The following is an 18,674-nucleotide window of genomic DNA, read 5'->3' as shown; positions in this document are numbered from 1 at the left end:
ACTGGCAGAAACTGACCACGAGAGAGATCTTGGGGTTGTGGTAGATAACTCACTAAAAATGTCAAGACAGTGTGCGACTGCAATAAAAAAGGCCAACGCCATGCTGGAATTATTAGGAAGGGAACTGACAACAAATCAGCCAGTATCATAATGCCCCTGTATAAATCGATGGTGCGGTCTCATTTGGAATACTGTGTGCAATTCTGGTCACTGCACCTCAAAAAGGATATTATAGCATTGGAAAAAGTCCAGAAAAGGGCAACTAGAAGGATTAAAGGGTTAGAACACTTTCCCTATGAAGAAAGGTTAAAACGCTTGGGGCTCTTTAGCTTGGAGAAACGTTGACTGCGGGGTGACATGATAGAGGTTTACAAGATAATGCATGGGATGGAGAAAGTAGAGAAAGAAGTACTTTTCTCCCTTTCTCACAATACAGGAACTCATGGGCATTTGATGAAATTGCTGAGCAGTCAGGTTAAAACCGATAAAAGGAAGTACTTCTTCACCCAAAGGGTGATTAACATGTGGAATTCACTGCCACAGGAGGTGGTGGCGGCAGGGGCGTAACTAGGGCTTTGGGGGCCTGGGGCCCAAGATTTATGTGGGCCCCCCTATGTGTGTGGCTGAGGGGAGGGGAGGGGCTTCCCTGCCTTAAGACGCCGAGCGGCGTCTTTTCTAATGAAATAGAGACTGTTTGTAATTGTTTTTGGCACAATTGTTTTTGTTTTGGTCTGTTGCTGTGCAGCCACTCTTATTTTGTGGCTACCTGAACCCAGCTTCCGCCAGGATCGAACTCAGGTCATGAGCAGAGAGCTTTGCAGTACTGCAGCTTTAGCAGCGTTTCAACGGACTTCAATGCTCACTCTCTCATAAAGAACGCAAGAGCAACGTAACTCAGTTTGGCAGCATTTTTTCACTGGGAACTGCATCTACATTTTCAACAGTAACCTGACAGGAGAAATATAGCAGCCAGGTTTCTTTTTTTTTTTTCAAACAGTTGCAAAAGGGCACAAAATATGTGGGTTCCCATGGCAGAAAATTTAAATGAGGACATCCCATGTCTTGGACCCTATTTTTTTTCCTTCCAAGCTCTTTTGCTCAAAAGTCTGTACATCTTACTTAGGAATAAGTTTCAGAGACATCCATGGGATTTGCTTTGGAGGAAGCACAAAGAGTGGGATTCAAACCCTGATCGCCAAGATCCTAGTTCAACACTCTAGCACAGGGGTGGCCAAACTGTGGCTCAGGAGCCATGTGCGGCTCTTTTACACATGATATTGGTGATATTGGATGATATTGGATTTATATTCCCGCCCTATATTCTGAATCTCAGAGCGGCTCACTATCTCCTTTACTGCCCCCCCCCAACCACCACAAGACACCTTGTGGGGTACCTGGGGCTAAGAGAGCTCTCACAGCAGCTGCCCTTTCAAGGATAACTCGTACGAGAGCTATGGCTGACCCAAGGCCATTCCAGCAGCTGCAAGAGGAGGAATGGGGACTCCAACCCGGTTCTCCCAGATAAGAATCCGCACACTTAACCACTACACCAAACATATTGTGTGGCTTCCAAAGCCCCTACCACCCCATTGGCTGGCTTGGAGAAATCATTTCTCTCTTGAAATCACTTCTCCAAACCAGCCAGCAGCTTGAATAATGCATTTAAAGTTAAAGTTGCTTTCTTTCAATCCCTCTCTCCTCCCTGCTCTCAAACATCTGATATTCATTCTGTGCTGCTCTTACGTGAAGCAAGTCTGGCCACCCCATGGGACTTCTCAGTAATCATGAAGCCGGATCGGGGCTGGAGCTCTCTAATGATATGCAACCCACGTGCTTTGCAGAGCCAGGCCGGCATCCCACCGTTCCGAGCGACTCTGCCTGGCCCCTTGCTCAAGGCTGATGCAAATAGCGTGGAAAGTCCTGCCGCGGCGGCAGCTGCGCCTTCCGAGGAGTCCTGCTTTCTGCTAACGAGGGCTGGAAGGCGCCTTTCCTCCGCTGCCTGTGATTGGCCCAGGGACTCCTATTATGCTGATGACCCGCTCGCTCCTCCTCCTGCAGCCCTGGCCATCTGCCTCACTTCGCAACGGGGACTCTTGTGAGCGCCTAAGTTGCAACTCCAGGAAACTGACTAAGAAGGGCGAGAAGGAGGGCTTGTCTTTTTTTTCTTTAGTTTTGCTTTGCTTTGCTGCATCTCGGTTGAAGTTGAGGCTGGAGTGCGCGTGCCGCTTGACACACGCGCGCACGCACGCTCACCTCTTCCTCAGAACTTCCTTCTGTGGAGGCGGCGGGGACGCCAGGCAGCCGGCTTCTGAGGGGCCCCTTGGCATTGCCAAGGGGCCCCCCAGAGCCCCGAGACCTGGGGCGACCCGCCCCTCCCGCCCCCCCTTCCTACGCCCCTGGGTGGCGGCTACAAGCATAGACAGCTTCAAGAGGGGGTTAGATAAAAATATGGAGCAGAGGTCCATCAGTGGCTATTAGCCACAGTGTGTATATGTGTGTGTGTGTGTGTGTGTGTATTTTTGGCCACTGTGTGACACAGAGTGTTGGACTGGATGGGACATTGGCCTGATCCAACATGGCTTTTCTTATGTTCTTAGGGCATGTAAGGCAGAGGTGTTCCGCTAGGCATTTGGTTGAAGACAGCGATGGTTCTCCATCTAGCCTGGCTCTCCTCTTTCTTTCTCCATCTCTTTCCTCAATGAGGCAATGACCTTCCAGGTCTTATTGCCATCAGAATGGCTTAGGCTGCTGTAATAGTAATTTATGTGTTATTTTAATTTGTGACATCTTTTTGTAAGACCTGCAATTTTTATCACTGTTGTACACGACCTGAGCCCTGTTTTTGAGGGGAGGGTGGCCTAAAATTTGAAGGTAATGAATAAATAATAAATTTAATGTAAACCAATGGACATATCACTGCAATATTAATATAGGTTATTTAAAAGATACTGAACAACATGCAAAGTACAATTCAACAAAAGATCCTACTCTTTTTCATTAAGAAAAACCACACCAAAATAGCCTCAAGAAATAAACAAGGAAGCCCTCGCCTGGCAGACCCACTGATTGAAATGGGTCCCCTGGGGTTCATCAGTTAAAACTTCTGCCGGGTAAAAAATCCAGCAAACTAAGTTTGCAGACAAAATTTTAATGTGACTGTATGTTAAAGTTTAAAAGGTCATAAGCAAAGGTTTTCTCATTCATCTCTGTGTACTGTATATTTTCCTCCTACTTTGTCAGGTTCCTCTTCATTTTCCTCACTTGTTTGCATTCTCTAAATATTAGGAGGAATTCCCCAGTAGGCTTTGTCACTTTTGCTAGTAAAATATTTATTTCTGAAAGGCTGCCAGACTGCTGGGCATCCCAGGGTGCTGAAGAATTCATTATATGCCCGCTTCAGTTCCAATTAGAGCAACTTTGGTTGACTCCTGGTTTATCAGTTTCAATGGGAGCTGACTCATGCCACAGATGTTTCTTGAACAGCCAAATGATTTCTAAAATGTGCTGTAAAACTAATACAGACCCAAGAAAACTCTAATCTATGGGCAAATCAACAAAAAGGTAAATTTAGTTTTGCTTTTCTGACAGTAATTAAGGTTTCCAACCTCCAAGTGGTGGCTGGAAATATCCTGGGATTACAACTGACCTCTTGGCGGAAGAAATTAGTTCACCTGGATAAAATGGCCACTTTGAAAAGAGGACTCTATGGAATTACAGCCCACTGAAGTCCCTCTGCTCCCCAAACCCCACCCTCCTCAGGTTCCACCCCAAAAATCTTCAGGTATTTCCCAACCTGGAGCTGGAAACCCTACAATGAACATGTTGTATTCTTCAGATTATAGTCTATTATATTATTCCTCCCTTCCTCTAAGGAGCTCTGGTAGGTGTGAATAGCCCACCCCTTCCCATTTGGGCCTGATATGTCCCTTTGGGACCTTAGACTAAGAGAGTATAACTTCTCTATGGCAGTCATTGCAGAATGAAGATTTTATATAATCTAGCATTCTATCCACCAAACCACATTGCCTCTCATGACTCTCAAAAGTATGCAGTTTGACTGTTCTTCTGTTAGATGGAAAGTGTGCAGTCATTGTCAGAACAGAACAATAGTAAAGTTTCTTCCATACTGCCAGTGCAATCCTAATCAAAGCTAAAGTCTTCTAAATCAATGAGTATAGAACAATGTAACTATGTTTAAGATTGTACTGCAACCACTTTTGCATTGTTTAGTTACTCCTTTTCCACAATCAACTAAACTAAACTAAAACCATGGTTAATATAACATTAAATTCCTCATTAAAATCCAGCAACTTCTATCCAATAGAAAGCTACCTCAAGTCAGTCACCTTTCGGCTCAGAGCTCACTTAGGATGACCTCATGAGTTTTTAAGGAATACATGTTCATAGGCGGTTTACCACTGCTAGAGATGCCAACCTCATGGTCACCTGGGGATCCCCTGGAATTACACCTCATCTCTAGACTACTGATGCCAGCTTTCCTGGAGAAAATGGATGCTTTGGAAGGTGGACTCTATGAGGTCCTTGTTTTCCCCAGGCACCATTGCCAAATCTCCAGGCATTTCTCAACCTGGATCTGGCAACTTTACCCCTTATCCCCTGCTAGTAGCCAGAAAGATCTGGCAACTCTAACCACTGCCTGCCTCACAACCCTGGTATTCCTTGGGGGGGTGTTACACCTCAACTAACTTTTTATTGGGGAATATTAATATTTCTTAGCTCAAAATGGCAAGTCCACGAGAGGTGAGGTGAGCCAGGATCTCTGTCTATGTTTACGGAGATAGACCACAGAAAATCCTTTGGTTAATAATGGATTTTATTATAGGTATAGATTTTTAAATAGTTACATCCCAATCAAACAATTTCAAGCATACAAGAGGAATACAGTGGTTAGCTGAATAAGTATGGATGGGGGGGGAGAGGTTATACAATACCTAGATCTTGCAGGGTAGGCTCAATCAGAGGAAACGCAAGGCCTCTGGAGGGAGATTTCTCTTGATAAGAAGGGGGGTGAGGGTAGGAAGGGATGGAGGGAGGAAAGGATGGAGGAAGTCTCTTTTCTTCCTTTTTTCTCTTTTCTCTGACTTCTCTCTTCCTTTGTTTCTCTGACTTCTCTAATCCTGACAGGTGGGATTGCCTGTTTTCTAGGGTAAATTACGTCACATCAAGCAATTCAGTTACCCAATGAGGAAGCAGAGTGTCACACCAATGGAAAATCAGAGTGTCATATGTGGAATATCCAATCAGAGATCATTGTGTCATAGATCCATAGAGGAATTTTAATTACACTGGCCAAATGACTTTTTATGGCCCTGTTCTTCCAAACTGATTCCTTTGAAGCTCCCCCAAAAGTGATAGATTTCTCCCTTAGTGTCAAACATGGATAGGCATCCATCAAGTGTTCAGGAGATTGGTTGACTTTATAGCCTTAGCAATAATTAAAGAAAAATAGAAACTTTGTTCCCTGGCATAAATGTGAGACCAGTTTACAGGTATACCACACATTCACAACAAGATGGCCACTTAACCTTTAGCCTTTGTGTTTCTGCTGTCTTGCCCTGAAGAATAACAGAACATATATATATATATATATATATATATATATATATATATATATATATATATATATATATATATATATATATATATATATATATATATATATACACACACACACACACACACACACACGAGCCATTTATTTGTGTTGCAGGGTTCCTGGTAACCCTTATTTCTTTATGTTTTGATAACAGGACTTAAAAGTCTGTGCCAAAAGAAGTGAAGGAACTTTTACAGCTTTGCCCACCTTGCGTCCCTCTCTGGGCCTGGAATTCTTCATTCCCAGAAGCAGAAAGATGGATGCTTCTTAGCCGTTCAGTATTTGGCCACTATGTCTGTCCAGCCTGTGAACCAGACTTGACATCATTCCAGCCTGCCTGGGGCCTAGAAGGAACTGGATTTTTCTTCCTTATGCACAAGAAAGACAATTCCAATTCAAACAGGCATTGCTGTGTCATTGTCCCGCCCAGCCCGGGCAGGGACTGCGCGGAGGAGACCCCCCGGCGCCTGCCAGCCGCTCCAAGCCCCCGGCATCGCCCCAAGAGCCCTCCCCACCTCTCCAAGCCCCTGTGGAGGCCCCACCCCTCACCTCGACTGACGGGGCGAAAGCAGCCACCCGAGCGACGCCTCCCAGACGGCGAGCCCGGCTTCGAGTCCGTGAGGTCTGGCCGGGGCAAGACGCCGGAGAGCAAGAGGGAGAGCCATTCAGCTCGTCGCAGCACGAGACGCTCCCTTGCAGCACGCCGCTGAGGGCTGGGACGCCCGAGGCACGCCCAGTCAGCCCGGCCCCGACGCACCTCTCCTGGGCGTCTGGGGCTTTGAAGGGGGGAGGAGCCAGAGAGGGGCAGGTCCTGGGAGGGGGGAGGATGGGTCGGGAAGCATAAAAGGAGGGAGGGAGGAGGTCGCTGGGGAGAGCTGGCTGATGCGCAAAGAGGCTGCCTCGCGAGAGAGAGGGACAGGAGCCATAGCACAGCCAGGAGGGAACGGGGGCCTGCGGTGAAGTAACCCAGTGCCCACCCCCCTGTTTCTGAGACCTCCGGGGAACGCCCCAGAGTGCCCGGGTGGGGCAACGGCAACGCCGGGGGACCGGGAGGGGCACCAAAGACCTGACAGTCATATTAATATTCTAGGGTTACATTGCAATATCACATTCCAGGGGTGCATGGCTTGGGAATCAGTACAGGGGTGTCTTTCTGGATATCAGGGGCTTCCTTCCAAATACTGACCAGGGGAAATCTTATATCTGAAGGGATCAGGCTAGTCTGGGCTATCCAGGCCAGGGCCAAGAGCTCTTTGTTCTCAGTTATTTCATGGGATTTAGAATAATTGAAGAAAAAATTAGCTCCCTCTTTGAAATCAATGGAAGTCAATTTTTGTTTTTGTTTTTTAATTTTTCATGTGTGTGTGTGTGTCTGCACCTGGAAGTCATATCAACCACTGGGGGCCTGGTTCATTTTGACTAGATTCTACGAAAAAGGAATAGTCAAAATCATGCCTTAGATTCAGCGGGAGCTCACAGAAGCGCAGCTCCTGAACCTTTCTGAGAGTTCCACCTCCTTGTCCATTGAATAGTAAGTGCAGCTGCATAACAATCCCTGGATGAGCTCCACCACCTATTTTTCTACAAAATGACCCCTGGTCAAAATAAGAAATGGAAGAATGTTCTTGCACTCTCCTTACCTCCAGATCAAATCCCCATTATACTCTATGAGAATCGATCTCCACATAGGGAATAATAAAGTGCCAGCAGACATTTCCCTCCCCCCTCCCCCCCATTTCTGGTGACTCTGAAGTGAGGGATTGCCATCTCTACTCATGAGTTGCTGCCAACTTCTTCAAAGTAACACAGACACACCATCCCAAGAGGAAGCCTTTCAATCAGAGACTGAAGCCTCCGGAGGTAGAAAGTCACATGGTGGCTGTGGGGGAGGGGCTTCTCCCCGACGGCCAGCTGACTGGGGAGGAAGGAGCCTGGGAAAGTGAGACCTGGGGATTGGCAAGCCTAGAGAACCAGGTTTGATTCCTCCACATGCACCTGCTGATGTGACCTTGAGTTAGTCACAGGTTCTCGCAGAGCTGTTCCTTTCAAGAGCAGTTTCTGTCAGAACTCTCTCTGTTGTGGGGAAGAGAAAGAAAAGGAGATTGTAAGCCATTCTGAGACTCTTCAGGTAGTGAAGAATGGGGTATAAATCCAATCTCTTCTACCTGGCATTTTATGACATGCATGGTCAAGCCCAACAAAGTCCCATTTATGTCCGACCCAGCCATCATAACATATCAGTTTGACACTCCTGATCTATTGGGAATCATCCCACTGAAATGAATGAGGCTATGAAAAAGCACTGGAGCAGTTGTTTGTTGCAGTGCTCAGTTATAGTGCTTTTGTACAATTTCCATTCATTTCAGCGGGATTCAGTACATTTCCTTATAGAATATGGTAAAATATGGGCACAACCTCTATCATTATTTTATGCTATTCACTTTTTAAAGCATGTTGGGGCCCTGCGGAATCACTGGGAAATTCCACCTGACCCCACTCCCTCCACCTGGATACTATGAAATTTTAGGGACTTTAACAATTTTCCTTCTTCACTCTGCCCCCTCCAGCTGAAATTATTCTCAACTGCTCATATTCTGAGGGCAATAAGGGAGACTGGTCTTCGTTAAATTTGAGAAGTGGGGAGAGATGGGGTCTTTTTATTTTATTTTACCACGCAATATTTTTCAGTTTACTTCAGGAGTTCCCAAAGTATGCAGAAACTCCTCATCTGGCTATGCTGGTCTCAGTTTGATACACTGATAGGTGTTTGACCATGAACTTCATCTTACAGGAAATGATTTGGTTTTAAAGCTTTACAGACCAAACTGTTATTTATCAGTATCTTCAGGAGAAAGAGAAATATTAGGAACTTACCTTCCTGAATCTTTGTCATCACAATCATAACCTCACTATAAATTAGGACAACCTAGCTTTCAAGGTCACATCTCCAAAGCAGTGCGGAAAAACTAATCAGTTCTTTGGACAGGATTTTTTTTTCATTATTTTTAACTGCTGAACAATCTCTGGTCTAGTCAGTCAAATCAAGCCTTTCAGAGAAAAGAAGATTAAAGGCAGTTGCTTAAAATACTTGGACAGGAGGAAAGATTTAAGCTTTATTACTGCCCAATGTGTACAAAATAGTACATAATGGTGGGGGGGGGGGGAGAGAAACACTGGAGATGTTGTCCTCCACTAGAGGAAACAGAAATTGCTAACTGAAGACAGGCCATATGGAATGGTTTAGAGTTTACAGCAGGGTTAGGAGATAAGTGTTGTCCTCAGAGCATACAAAATTAGAAGCTGTCCATTGCATACAGGGGAAACTGGGAGGATGGATTACATTGTAGGGAAAAACCAGACTACTAAACATAATATGGAAAACCAGCAAGTATGGTTGCCAGCTCCAGTTTGATAAATTCCTGGAGGTTTGGGGGTAGAGCCTGGGGATGGTGGGATTGGGGATGCGTGGGACCTCAGCGAGATATAATGTCGTTTTCTCCAGAATAGGCTTCCCAATCCCCAGGTCCCAGCGGGAGATCCCCTGGTTTTACAGGCTTCCCCCCTCCCCCAGCCAGCTGGTCGGCGGGGGAAGCTCCACCCCTACAGCCATTATGCACCTCCAGGAACGATTCCCATAGGGAATTATGGGGAATTGATCCACGGGTGTCAGGGGCTCTGGGGGGCTGTTTTTTGAGGTAGAGGTGCCAAATTTTCCATATAGCATCTAGTGCCTCTCCCCAAAATACCTCCCAAGTTTCAAAAGGATTGGACCAGGGGGTCCAATTCTATGAGCCCCAAAAGAAGGTACCCCTATCCTTCATTGTTTTCTATGGAAGGAAGGCATTCTAAAAGGTGTGCTGTCCCTTTAAATGTGATGGCCAGAACTCCCTTGGAGTTCAATTATGCTTGTCAGACTCACACCCTTGCTCCTGGCTCCGCCCCAATGTCTCCTGGCTCCACCCCCAAAGTCTCCTGGCTCCACCCCCAAAGTCCCCAGATATTTCTTGAATTGGACTTGGCAACCCTACTCCAGAACTAGTCTTTCATGTATGGAAATCAGTTATAATTCCATAAGATTTCCAGGCCCCACCTGGAGGTTCACAATCCTACTTATAAGATTATGCACATTTTTTTTCACCGCTGTCTTTATTATTCATCATCTTTTTTTAAAAAAAAAAGGTCTACTTTTGCTGGCCTCCTCTTAGCCAAAAGATTCATTTCGAAGTTTATTTTTACACACTTTTGTATTTTGAGGGGGGGAGGCTAAACCCCACCCCAATGTATTTTTAAATGTTTTCAAAAAAATTTCTGAAAACATGGCAAGTCCCCCCAAAAACCTATCTGTTTTCAGTCAGTGCATGCCCAATCTACAGATATTAATATCCACAGATTGGTCCACACTTACTTTTAGATTTATTGCTCAGTCAACAGAATAGAAAAGTATGTAGATGTATAAGATCTGTGTGTACCTTAAGAAAATGAAACAATGATTTAGAATCAACATGATATGGTGAACTATAGACCCAGTTGGTAGCACTTTGGGTCACCAGAGGACATGACCCAGCTAGAGTCTCATGAACATACTTATTATATGACCTGTGCACTTTCATCTGGCTACTCCAATCTGTGCTCTCGCAGCAAATCAGAAAACAACATGCAGCAAAATCAAAGATATGCCTCTCAGAGGGTATATCTGCAGTACAGATTTTTTACTGGTTTAACAGAATCCTCTAAAATCCTTGCAATCCAGGCTGAGGGGGGGGGGGGCGGTAAAAACAAACAGTCCTTTCCAGCAATGTTTTTTTATATTGATAGTTCATTCTGTGAGAAATTTTGATCTATTTTAATACAGCATATCTACCAATTATCCTTTTATCCTACTCTTCACTGAAGGCAGCACACATGGATCTCTCCATTATAATCTCACAATACCCTTCTGAAGTAAGGTAGGTGGAAAGGGAATGTTCACAGCCACTTTTCAATCAGGGTGGTTTGTGGAGCTTATGATTGACTGCTATTCCTTTCAATGTTTCACATTGCAGCAAATAGTTAAAAATGCTTACATTGACCCACCATGACTGATCAGTTCCACATTTAATTTTCTAAGTAGTCTACATTTTCCTTTATACATATGAATGTGAGTGGAATAGCTAGATATGTCATTTACATTTATTTAAATAGTTTCACTCTTTCTGACAGTCCCCATTTTAATGCAATTTAAAGAAATGTATTTACTACATGTAGCAACCTGTTATTTCCTAATTGCAGCACCTTTTGCTCATTGTTCCTTTTGAATTTTCTTACAAGGACCAATTATTAATCATTTGGTTTCAATTGGACCCCAAGTAAGCGCCTTTTGCATAAATCTTACACATTCACTTAATTCTGAATGCCATAGCAGACCAAGGCACGGACCTCCAAGGGATTACATCTTCCAGGACTTTGATTCATTCTTTTTATGCTCAAGTAAAATTACAAGCTCAAGCATACTTATGCAGAAAGAGTGAATTACCTGAAGAAAGAATTCTCTTCTTTCAATATTCTATCAAGCTCAGTATGAAAATATAGTAAAGTATAGCATACCCAGATAAGGGTTTGAAACAACCACTAATATGGTGGTGTAAACCTGGAGGAAAAGGGGCATTTCCACACAAAGTTCCCTGTACAATTTATTAGCATTTGATGAGATACATCCTCATGAGCAATTGCAGAATCCTGGGACAAACACTACTGAGAACCAAACAACTGCAGATATGCACAGCAGTTATTCCTTTGATCATTGCCAGGATTAGCTCATTTTGCTGCTTCAAGAGATGTGCTCCCTTCCTCCCCACATGATCTGCAATGTGTGGAGACCCTGGGGCACGCAATGCATCCACTTGTCATGGCCACATAGAGACAGATTAGTGCTACCTTTAAAATATGGGGAAAATATGTCTTTCGCAGGATGCTTGTTCAGTTAGACTTTCCCTCATTATGCTGGTTGAGAAAGTACCACTATCATATTAGGAACTGCTTGCTGCAAGCACAACTACCTCTGTGATCATTCAGTTCCTGTGATTACCCAACATTATATATGATGATCTCTGTAGGAACATAAGCTCAGAATGGCTGGAATTGCTTTGGGTGGGGGAGTATGAAATCACAATGCAAATATTATAAAAGTATGTCAGGCGCTGCATTCAAGTTACAAAAGACAGTAATAGTTACATAGGAAGAGTCTGTACTTTTTCCATTGGCTTCCAAAGGTTGCCTAGATTAAAACAGAGGAGAATATTATTCTCATCTTCTGTAGTGACGCATAGCAATACTGTGACAGGATGCTAAACTGTGAGAATCCAATCAAATTAACTGGAAAGGATAACTATTACCTTGTAGTAATCTAATCTGGGACATTTAATTTTAAAGGCAATCTGGTTTTCGAAATCTGTACACTCTAAGCTCTTCCCCCACCCTTTTTCTGAAGCAAAACCAGCCACTGGCTATGATGAGAAGCAATTCTGTGGTTACCAGTACCGTACAATGTGAAGAGACAGAAGACAGAGACATAGTCCACACTACTAGTCATTTACAAACCATATTCCTGAACTCCCTGAGTGCAAACTTCTTTCCTTTATATATACACAGTTTTATGGGAAAGTGTTTGATTGAGTCACAGGGTCTACAACTGAGAATCTCTGGATCTAGAACAACTGGACTTCTGGACCTCTGCTGCTTGCATAGCAAATCATTCGGGATGGTAGCTTTAGTAGGGTTATAATCAGGGCTTTTTTCTTTTGCTTTTTTTTGAGCACACAGGAACACAGTTCCAGTTGGCTTGGCATCAGGGGGTGTGACCTAGTATGCAAATGAGTCCCTGCTGGGCCTTTTCTACAAAACAATCATGGTGTCAAGGTGTGTGGCCTAATATGCAAATAAGTTCCTGCTGGGCTTTTTTTTGCAGAATGTCTTTCCGGCTTCTACTTGATCAGCCAACTGGTTTACTATCATCTGTTGAAGCTGAGATGGAGTCACATCATTTTTGAGCTCTCTTGGCAATAATCTGCACTGACTTTGTATATGTCACTGGCATCCCTGGCTCTTGTTTCCCTGGCTGCTGGATTCTCTCAGAAATTAGAATTTTACCTTGCTGGCTATCTAGGTTTTTTAGAGCCCAGTTGTTATGATACTGGGCAATTAGTGATATAAACCTGATCACAAACAAACCACATATTATGGAGAGGAAAATGTTCTGATTGCTGCTAGATCACTGGGAAGAGATTCCATTGCACTAAAACAACAATGGTATTTTAAACCCCCACAAGAAGGGACTGCACTTTCTATGGCCATGACCAGAGGTGATGTTTGCCCTTAGCAACAGCAGGATATGAATTGCCAAATCCAACCTGTGTTGCACATGATGCCAATTAATCACTTATGCCCCACTTCACAAATAGCATCAGGGTATCCTGAGAGTGGCATGAAACTTGCAGTAAGCCTGGCCATTTTGTCTAATGAAGCAAGGTTGTATAACTGATGTTAATATCCCATTCAAAAGTACATATCCAGAGCCATGAGATACAATGAACAAAATTCAGGAGTCATTGTCTAGTCAGTACAGAGGTCACTATATTATCTGATCTGATTGGCTGACTGATATTTGTATTTTGGTACATGCAAAACCCATCAATCAGCAGTAATTGACAGAACATATTTTATTGTTTATTTTTTGGCATTTTTTGTATTTTGTGTGTGTGTGTGTGTGTATCTGCACCTGGAAGTCATGCCAGAGTACCTGTTGTGAGGAGGGGAAGGAAATGAGATTGTAAGCCACTCTGAAACTCCGAGTAAAGGGCAGGGTATAAATCCAATATCTTCCTCTTCTACTACTACATTTTTTAAAAAGACGGACAGATCCAATCACAGATTTCCCACTACTTTGCCTACTTGGACCCTAAAGAGATTATTCCTTAGTTAGCTCCTGATACAGGGCTAGGCAGTCCCTGGCTGACATGCTAACAGCAATACATCAGATCACCTGGCTCAGCACACCGAACTAGAGCTCCCAAGCAGCCTAACCACTGGCAGCAGTACTACTAGGTTCAGCAGAGTGGCAGAAGGCAAAAGGCATGCTCATCATCACATTCCAGATCTCGACAGCTACCAGCTGAGTCTAAGGTGCTCCCTCCCCCATTTTATTTGCTATCACATCAACATCTTCAAAGGTACATATTGCAGTTTGGTAGGTACTTGAACCAAAAGGTTGCTTACCCCTTCCTTAGCACATCATTCTATCATTCCCTTCCAAGTGACATGTTTTCATTCTGTATATACAGAGCTGTGCATGTATATTTTTCCACTCTGAAGATAGTTTGGCTTTTGATTCATTCCACAGAAGTGTTATAGATAGGGTGATGATATAGATGTTGCTCTTCCTTTGAGCATAAAATAAAATTATGTGATGTTAAATCATTTATTGGGTTCATGAACTTTAAATATGTTCTATAATATAGTTAAGGGAGTGGGCATATACAGATAAAACATTTATTACTGAGAAGTACATTGCAAGTCTATACATCAAAGGAAAAGCTTTTTAAACAATGTACTTGAAAATAATAAAGTCAGTAAGCCAGTGGTATTAACATGTTATATAGCCAAATAGCCAGTTCATTCCTTATAAACAAGAAAGCCTCTGTTCAAGTGCTATTTTCCATTTTTTTCTGCAGTGTTCAGGGATACTTAACACAATTTTGGGGCAAGTTCTCTTGTTGAACCCCACTGAAATGAATGGAAAATACACCAATTCATTTCCATTGGCTTTGTGCAAAAGTACATCCTAGAAGATTGTGTGTGCTTTGCTTTGAGACTGGATCACACTGTTCAAGTCTTTCATTTCCTCTGCAGTATGATTCATGTCAATGCATTTTGCATGAATTTAATGCATGGATATGTGAACAATGCATTCCCAACAAAAATTTATGGAGAAAACAAAAACTTACTGCAATCTTTAGCTGAGTATATGTCACTAATTTCTGCCTATAATATTCATACTGATGCCAGTCCCTTTCACATATATATATGTCCCTTTCATACATATATTAAGTAGCATGGTTAGCAATCAAGATATGAGTACAGCTCAGTTCTACTTAAGTCAATTACAGTTTTTCCTTTAAAAGGGCCAGTGTTATCTAGAGAACAGAAGGTACAGATTGGCAATGTGGCTTGAAATGTGAATTGAAATACTTACATAGCTATGGAGGTTGGGCACATTATCATCTCACAGCCTCCTCTGTGAAATAAAAATAACAAAGACACATGGTGACTGTTTGCAAGTGGATTGTGCTAGTCTTACACAGTAAAAATCCAGTTGCAAAGAGTGTTATTTAGTATGTATGAAATGCACCCTTCAACAGGTACTGCTGCAGGATGAAGAGGTTATATAATCACTTAGATTCGGGAGTTAAAAAAAATAAAATAAAATTAGAATTAAAACAGTAAATTATATTTTAGATATGTGAAGACTGTCAGTAACCATCTCCTTTTGGCTGGAGAGGACTGATTTGTCAACACTGGATGTCTCTATTGGACCATGAAGCTTGGGATACTCTTGGACCAAACAATAATGTTGATAAAGAAACAGATTGGAGCTGTTGCTGGGATTGCCTTCTTTCATCAATATTTGATTTGTCCCTTCTAGACCAAAATGACCTCATGATGCTGGTTCAGGCTTCTGCAGTCTTTGCACTAGATTACTGCAATGTGCTGTATGTGGGGCTGCCTTTGAAGGCAATTTAGAAGCCACAACTCATTCAGAATGTGGCTGTATATCTCCTTACATAGGCAAAGTCATTTTATGCATCTTACACTAAGCAGCTGCACTGATTTTCTACTGGCTTCAAAAGTTTAATGAAAGATTCTTGCTTTTAAAGGCCTTCACACTCTGGGACCTACATATCTGATCACTTCCCTCTGTGCATACCAACCCATGTATGAGTTATGTTCCTCTCAGCAATTCCACTTCTCAGTTCTTCCTCCAACATGTGGCCTAGGTAGGGTTGCCAAGTCCAATTCCAGAAATATCTGGGGACTTTGGGGGTGGAGCCAGGAGACTTTGGGGGTGGAGCCAGGAGACACTGGGGTGGAGCTAGGAGCAATGGTGTGACAAGCACAATTGAACTCCAAAGGGAGTTCTGTCCATCACAATTAAAGGGACCTCACAACTTTTTAAATGCCTTCCTTCCCTCCACCCTCCCCTTCTCTTCTTTCCCCCCAGCAAGCTGGGGACACATTTTACTGACCTCAAAAGGATGGAAGGCTGAGTCAAACTGGAACCGGCTACCTGAACCAGCTTCCGCTGGGATCGAACTCAGGTTGTGAGCAGAGAGCTCCAGCTGCAGTACTGCAGCTTTACTGTGTGGTCCCCTTTAAATGTGATGGCCAGAACTCTTGTGCTTGCCACACCCTTGCTCCTGGCTCCACCCCCAAAGTCTCCTGGCTCCACCCTCAAAGTTCCAAGATATTTCTTGACTGGCACCTGGTGTGGGAGGCGGAAGCCAGGCTCCTACTGCCCCCGCGATACAATTCCACGTCCCAGCAGAACCGGCCAAACTCCTGCCGCCCAGCAGCCGCTGCTCAAGCAATCGCCCCGAGCTGCCCTGAGCCGCTCTTCACAGTCCCGACATGCAGCCGTGCTGTAAAGGCCCGCGTCGCTTGCCGCCTCGCGCTCAAGCCTACGGACGCTAAAACAGACGATGTGGCTCTCCCTGCCGAGAGCCACGAGAGAACTGCGCTGCACAGGCGGGAGCCAGGGCTTTATAGCCCTGATTCCACACCCCCTCCTACAACTCCCGGATGGCCAGGAAGCCAGTGTCAGCCTCCCTCCTTCTGGGAGGGCAAAGCACGGCCCCCAGCCTATGACTGGCATTGCCAGTGCAGCTGGGAAGAGGCCGATGTGTTTCTTTACTGCTGCTGAATTCAGCAAGGAGGGGCAGACCTGTGGAATGGGGCAGAGAGAGAGGGAGGACCAAGGGTTGCTGCCGCCTCTTCTCCGCTTCCTCTTAGCTGCTCCTCCGAGATGGGCTCGGAGGAGCAGCTACGGTGAAGCGGAGAAGAGGCGGCAGCTGCACAGCGGCATCGCCCGATCTGAGATGGGGCGGCTCGCCATGCTCCTTGGCGCCATTTCCCCCCTCCTTCTGCTTCCATTTTTTTGGGGAGCGGGGGAAGAGGCTGGAAATCCTGGGGTCCCCTGCCAGGGCGGGAGGGTTGGGAAGCCTAGGCCTAGGGTTGCCAAGTCCAGTTCAAGAAATATCTGGGGACTTTGGGAATGGAGCCAGGAGACATTGGGGCGGAGCCAGGAGCAAGGGTGTGACAAGCATAATTGAACTCCAAGGGAGTTCTGACCATCACATTTAAAGGGACAGCACACCTTTTTAAATGCCTTCCTTCCATAGGAAATAATGAAGGATAGGGGCACCTTCTTTTGGGGCTCATAGAATTGAACCCCCTGGCCCAATCGTTTTGAAACTTGGGGAGAGGCACTAGATGCTATACTGAAAATTTGGTGCCTCTACCTCAAAAAACAGGGGCCCCCCAGAGCCCCTGATACCTCCAGATCAATTCCCCATTATACCCTATGAGAATCGATCTCCATATAGGGAATGGGATACCTGGCCCACTGGCGATTCCCTGGACGGTCTGGTAGAGTCCTGGAATGATGGACTCTCCAGAGCCATCGAGGTGATCGCACCTAGGCATTCTCTGCGCCCCCACCTTAAGCCGTCGCCCTGGTTTAACCAGGAACTGCGGCAATTGAAACGGGGACTCAGACGACTGGAGAGGCAATGGCGGCGTACTCAAGACGAAGTGACCCGAACATCTTATAGAGAGAGTTTGAAGGCCTATGAGATGGCAATCAAATCCGCAAAGAAAGCACACTTTGCGGCTAAGATTGCGTCCGCAACTTCACGCCCGGCAAAATTGTTTGATATAATTTGAGAACTTACAACGCTGCCACAAGGCAGACCAAATTCTATTGAATTGGAAATAGGCTGTGAGGCTTTTGCGAAACATTTTGCGGATAAGATCGCATCACTCTGCCTCGACCTCCCCGTCAATTTTGAGACAGTTAGCGTAACCGAGGACCCGAGCATGTCTTCGGATCATATTCTGGATGGTTTTAGCCCCCTCAGCCTGGAGGAAGTTGACAGGATTCTCTTATCTGCCCACCCAACAACTTGTAAATTGGACCCATGCCCTTCCTGGCTTATTAAATCCTGCCAGAGGGATCTCAGATATCCTGTATGGGATATCATAAATAGATCCCTGACGGAAGGGCTTTTTCCAGCACCGCTTAAAGAGGCTGTGGTCCGTCTCCTCCTAAAAAAAACATCTCTAGATCTGGCCCAATTGACACACTATCAGCCGGTTTCAAATTTGCCCTTTTTGGGCAAACTTATTGAGAGGGCAGTGGTGAGGCAGCCAAAGACTTTCCTGGAGGACGCTTCCGTCCTTGACCCACTTCAGTCCGGCTTTCGCCCGGGCCATGGGACGGAGACGGTGTTGGTTGCCCTGGTAGATGACCTTCAATGGCATCTGGACCGGGGTGGCTCGGCAGTGCTGTTGTTTTTGGACCTATCGGTGGCGTTCGATACGGTCGACCATCGATTACTGACTTGCCGCCTCGCCGACGCGGGGATTCAGGGGCTGGCCTTGCAGTGACTTTCCTCTTTCCTTGAAGGTCGGGGACAAAGGGTCGCGATTGGGGGGGAGCTATCCCGGAGGCGCACACTTGATTGTGGAGTGCCCCAGGGAGTGGTTCTCTCCCCAATGTTATTCAACATCTATATGCCACCCCTTGCCCAGATTGCCCGAAGGTATGGGCTGGGGTGTCACCAGTATGCTGATGACACCCAGCTTTATCTGCTTATGGACGGCCGGCCGGTCTGCGCCCCAGAAAATCTGGATAGGGCACTACAGGCCGTGGCTGAGTGGCTCAGACTGGGTGGACTGAGATTAAATCCTGCAAAGACAGAGGTCCTTTGCTTGGGTCGTCGGTGACTGGGGGGGGAAATCCCCTTGC

General features: G+C 45.1%; 2 protein-coding genes across 8 annotated transcripts in view; one reads left to right on the top strand and one right to left on the bottom strand.

The window, feature by feature from the left end:
• LOC132568862 (calcium-binding protein 39-like) overlaps positions 1–18,674 on the top strand; it is a 65,192-nt gene that overhangs the window by 10,743 nt on the left and 35,775 nt on the right.
• Positions 1–18,674, bottom strand: part of GRIK1 (glutamate ionotropic receptor kainate type subunit 1) — a 319,350-nt gene that overhangs the window by 294,856 nt on the left and 5,820 nt on the right. The window lies entirely within an intron of this gene.

This window comes from Heteronotia binoei, chromosome 3 (assembly GCF_032191835.1).
Source record: "Heteronotia binoei isolate CCM8104 ecotype False Entrance Well chromosome 3, APGP_CSIRO_Hbin_v1, whole genome shotgun sequence".
Lineage (NCBI taxonomy): Eukaryota > Metazoa > Chordata > Lepidosauria > Squamata > Gekkonidae > Heteronotia > Heteronotia binoei.
The sequence above is the reverse complement of the archived record's forward strand: the minus strand, read 5'-3'. Positions and strand labels throughout refer to the sequence as shown.